This window comes from Capsicum annuum, chromosome 6 (genome assembly GCF_002878395.1).
Source record: "Capsicum annuum cultivar UCD-10X-F1 chromosome 6, UCD10Xv1.1, whole genome shotgun sequence".
NCBI lineage: Eukaryota > Viridiplantae > Streptophyta > Magnoliopsida > Solanales > Solanaceae > Capsicum > Capsicum annuum.
This window is the reverse complement of record NC_061116.1, coordinates 50,928,572-50,934,190: the sequence shown is the minus strand read 5'-3', so window position 1 is coordinate 50,934,190 and position 5,619 is coordinate 50,928,572. Positions and strand designations below refer to the sequence as shown.

At 32.8% G+C, this 5,619-nt stretch overlaps 1 long non-coding RNA gene across 1 annotated transcript; it reads right to left on the bottom strand.

The window, feature by feature from the left end:
- Positions 1-832: 832 nt before the first annotated feature.
- On the bottom strand, positions 833-5,114 carry LOC124899248. Its single transcript, XR_007056418.1, has 2 exons — positions 4,575-5,114; positions 833-3,174 (listed from the first exon to the last, which is right to left on the bottom strand). It is a non-coding gene; the product is annotated as an uncharacterized LOC124899248 (long non-coding RNA).
- Positions 5,115-5,619: the final 505 nt, after the last annotated feature.

Below are 5,619 nucleotides of genomic sequence, written 5' to 3'. Positions count from 1 at the left end.
TGATAATGTCATAATAGGTTGAGATGGGTAGGCAAACAGTAAGCTCGAGTAGGCCAATTTAGAACTTGTGGATTGTGGAATGTTTGAAATATTTGTTGAATGGTTTAGTTCACTGTATTTAGATTAATTGTACTCATTTGGCCGGGGAATGCCCCGAGACACATTGTACTTATTCACCGGGGAATGCCCTGAAGTATCATGTACGCAAAGGAGGCTCGTGATTAGGGCCCGAGGCATCGAGTAAAGCATAGTATAGGATAGTTAGAATAGTTTAGGTTTTAATTCCAGCATTTTTATTTCGATTTGTAATTAATTGGACTGGACACTATTTTAAAGTTTTGACTGTTTGATTATTTGTTTCGTGCGTTGTTTTTTTTTGTTTGCTTTATGCATTTCATAGTGTCATACTAGCCAATACACTCTATGAAGTGACCGTGGTTGAACCACGGGACCGAGGAATGCCTAACACCTTCCCCTCAGTCAACAGAACTCCTTAATCGAAATCTTTGTTCGTGGATCAATTTTTTAGTATCAAACCATTTTTTGAAAAAGAATTTTTAAAGGTGACTTGGCACACCCGATTTATGCCAAGTAGCGACTCTGAGTTTAAATATACAAAATTCTTTTCGAAATAAATTTTTATATTTGTCACTTTAATAATAAAACTCTTTCAAACTTAAAATCATATCTCTTTTTAGAAAAGGGGGTGTGCCAATGATAATTTTTATTCTTATTTTATTATTGTTATTATTTTATTTTTATTTTCTTAAAAAAGGAAGATTCAAATAAATAAAGATAGAAAAAATGAAGATAAAATAAAAATGGCAACCTCTTGAGGAACTTATCTTTAGATTAATTAATTAAAGTGTTCAAGCAAATACAAATAAATAAATTATAATGGATAATAAATAGAGAAGAGAAAGTTGGGCCCCTTTTGGCCCATTAAAGATCTGTCCAATTTTGGACCAATTCCATTGACTTGTAGTCCATTTTCGCCCTTGTATATCTGTTGTATATCAACAGCTACTTTCCTGGGTTTTTCTATATACCACTGTGTATAAAGTGTATATCAGTGTGGATACCTACGTATTTTTGCTCCATTTTTCATCATAAACCGTGGGATAGCGTGCAGCTGCTGCTTTCGATGTATATTCACAGTATATCAGAGTATATCAATGCGTACTAGCTCGTTTGTGAATTCGGTTGAGGCTCTGACTCGATGGAGGTTGGGTTTAACCCAACGGAATGTGATAGATAAGAGTCCAATGGACTCAATAAGGGAGTTCATGCAATAGAAGAAGATACGGATTAGATACTCGAGTTTTCAATGAGAAAAAAAATAAAATTTAAACACGATATACGAAATGCCACATATAAACGATTAAATATTCCCACAAAAACAAACGTATGCAAATATGTTTTCATGGTTGTCACTACCCATAAAACTATTACCTCCAGATCTATATTCCTAAAGCTCGATGTTCTTACTCCAATAAATTTTACAAATATTCTACCTAACATGTTATTATTAGTTGTAATAGTACAATTAGTTCGAGAGGGTTCCCAAAACAAATTTCTTAATATATCAATAAATGGCGCCCACATTTTAACAACAGCGGCTATACAATTAAGAGGATACTAACATAACAATAAAAGTATTGGACATGAGTCACATTACAGAGCAACGTAGACATCATAATGAGATATCCATACAAAACATCGTCTATAAAGAAATATTAGGTAAGACCCGTTCATATCACATGCTTGAACTTCATCAAAAGTAATATAGTAACAAATCGGACCTACCTAAATGAATATAATTGTTCTTTTTAAGTTTCGAATAATTTAACTACTATGTTGCTTTTATAGGGTCCTTATCCATCATTTTGACTTATATTTTATTCTTTAAATGTTTTTGCATCTCATGCACATGTTTAATTAATATTGCAGTCGTATTAAAAATTTGCACTTACTAATATGAAATGCATGTGCGACACACAACAACAACAACAACAACAACAAACCCAGTGAATTCCCACAAAATGGGGTCTGGGGAGGGTAAGATGTCCGCAGTCCATACCACTACCTCCGAAAAAGTAGAAAAAACAGGTGTAGGGATCGAACTCGAGTGGAGAGGGTGAATTTGAACCCGCTTGGCCACACGTTTTCAAAAAAACTAATGTATCATTATGAGCATAAAAGTCCCAGTGTACGACTAAGCACGATTTGAACAGGCAATGCTATCATTTTTTTTCCAAAGCAACTATCCCTTAATAAGTATTATATAAATCTTTTACAGTAAAATCATTTATGATGATCTATTTTTCAAGTGTTTTTGAAGAGAGGATCGACCAATTCATGAAGTGAAGAAAAGGAAAAAAAAGACAAAATGGCAATGAAAACAATTGTCTCCAAGAAAGCAATATGTAATAAATCCTTGAGGGTTGTTGCTTGTGATTATAAAAGAAATTATTCTCGAAAGGGTGTTATGGTATTAGAACAAAAAATATTTTCCAGTAATCCCCTGGAAATCATTTTCAATATGACCATCTTGACTCAAAACAACTTCATCTACCAAGAAGCATAAAGAATACTATCACTTTCAAACATCCAATAGAACACAGTAACGGACAGAGGAAATTACTAAATCTGAATAGAAAAAAAGCATGATGTTTTGAGGTCACAATTGAACAAGTAGGAAATTCACCTATTCTGCAAACACTATGGTCGGGGAGATACAAAGCAACCAGGCTAACTATATGATAACGAATTTGCAGATTAATTTCTATGAAAACAACTTCCTATGAACAACCTCATTCTGTTTCACCTTTCACAGGTCAAAAGGGGCGAAACACGAATTAAGCCAAACGTAAAAAATAAAAAGATAAGCTACGCTATTATTCATATATTCAACTAATAGAATCAATACTTCCTATAGTAGTCTTAGCCGTGTGAGTCTTTCTACATGTTGATTTTTATCGAAATAAGGACACATACACATATTCTACTACACAATTCAACTAGTAGCTAAGCAAAAAAAAGAGAAGTAACCTTCTGCATTCTATTTTAAAAATGGAACAGAAGGCGAAAAAGAAGAAAAAAACAATTACTAACCTTCTCCGGAGCAGCGAACTGAGAAAATAAGTCGAATAGCAATTCCGCCATTATCTTTGACTACGAACTCAACCAATGAAAGATATTTTTACAAATAAGTTATTGAATCAAAATTCGATACAAATTATAAATCAGTTTAATTTCAAGTTTCTTGATTTAATTAAACCAAACAAATATTTTTACAAATAAGTTATTTTATGTAACTCAAGATTAATTTTCAAGATAATCTTTGATTAAACTACAATATTCCATAAAATAAAATTTAAGTGACAAAATTATATGATTTCGTATATCTATGAATACGAAAATATATAATCGTTACTTAAAATAGAAAAAATTATCTAGACAAATATTTTTAAAAAAATTTACTCGGATAAAATAAATATTTTAATTTTATTTGAAACTTGATAAACTCAAAATTAAACTTAACTGAGGAGAAAAAAAATTAGGTGTCAACAGGAACAATACCGGAACCCACTTTTGCCGACATAGGGGTCTTAGTGACTATGTGCATAGTTCACACATTATATATATTTATTTTATAATGGTTAGAGCCTCGGTGGCTTTGGTCCTTCCTCGAATTTTCCTTATTTGTGCGGCTAACATGCGTTGGGATCCTTTCAGCAGGGGGAGCTGTACCCATATAGCCCGTGGATGCCTTAGGATGGTTAGAGCTACACAGTCCAGGCTAATGGATTTAATCTCATGCTAAACCTTGTTCCCTAATCTATAAATGTATGCATATGGTTTTGGACTGATTTTTACTTGGCATTATTTTATCTCTTTTCTGAATTACATGCTAGAGCTCACCTCGCTAACTATCTCCGAACGATATATCATCTCATGATGTAGGTCCTAGGGTTCTTCGATTACCTTGTACAGAGTTCGATGATTCTGGCTGGTCTGCATTGAAGTGGTGAGCCTCAATGTGGTGAGCCTCAATCTTACGGAAGGTCAGACATTTCAATGCTTTCTTAATGATTATCAAAATCTCATCATTTTTTTTATATTTTGAATTTTCTTTTTGGCCATGGTCAAGAGCATGTCCCGATCTAGTATGATATTTGGTTTTGTTAGAGGCTTTGTGGACAGATTGTGTGTTGGTCGTTGTTTTGAACTCTTAGTTCCATTTGAGTTTCATAAACTGTATATTTATACTCTGGTTGCTTCCGCTATTATATCATATTGTGTTCTGGTTGACTAGATTAAGGGGCAATCTCTGACTCTCGGTGAGTTTGAGATACCCATCATGGCAAGGCCCGAAATCGGATCGTGACAGATTAAATTTCTTACACAAAGAGTAATTCATTTTTTTGTTTATTACTGGAAATGACCGTTCGACCAACTTTCTTTCAATATATGACCCGTCAACCATTTTATTTACAAAAAGTGACCGATAATAGTAGCTTGAAATCGTTAACCACAAAAAACTCAAAGGAATAATAAGAAAATGAACAAACCTTGGCTAGATCCATAAATTTAACCAGAAACGGTGTACAAATTGTGAAAAGGAAAGACTGGGAGATATTGGTGATGTTCGCATCACCAGAACTCCATCGTTGCTGTCGGAGATGAAGGTTGTTAGTGCCCACCCGAGTTATATCGTAATACTATATTGGAGCTCTAGTTCGGAGATTCTGACGGAGCAGCAACATGGGTCTGTCTGTCTGGATCTCGTCATGGTAACAGGTTACTCTCCGGTTCGCAGGGAGCTTCACCAGAGTTCAATAGTTTGCTGGGAGAGAGAAGACGAAAGATGGAAGGGACTGTTTTATTGTTGTTTGGGTGGTGGTATGGGGCAGTTTTAGCATTTGTTTCGTCGAAAAAGAGAGGTGGATGGGTTGAAAAGAAGAATAACAGTGATTGTTTGTTCGCGCAAAGCTTGATCGGAAAAGAATGGGAAAATAAGGGGAGGGTGGAGGCTGGCATTGGTGGTGGATAAATATGATTGGAGCTCTAGGTTTTCTAAACTTTTGTATATATATGTACAGATACATATGGAGTTTTTAAAATTTTTATTTTAAAAAAATTACTCGATTTTTTAAACTTTTTTTTATAAATATGGATAATGATACAACTTTTTTATATATATTATATAATTTTTTATATTATATTGACATAAATTTATATCTCATTTATATAGTATTGATACATATTTATATATCATTTATACAATATCGATACATGTTTATATACCATTTATACAATATCGATATATTACATAACTTTATATAATATTGATACATTACATATACATTCATCTATTTTATTTTTATTTTTGTTTTCTTCCGGTAACTAGTTTATTTTTGGGCTTTTTTTGAAAAGAAAACTTGAATATATTTTCTCTAAACTAATTACTTTATTATATATAATAAAATTATCCCATAAATGTTTCTTTATATTCTCTTCTGAGAAATAAGCTGAAATCTGACCAAATTTTTTTCTCCCAAAACAAACCTACTATGTTATATAATAAAAAAAATTAATTTGCAAAATAATGGAAAA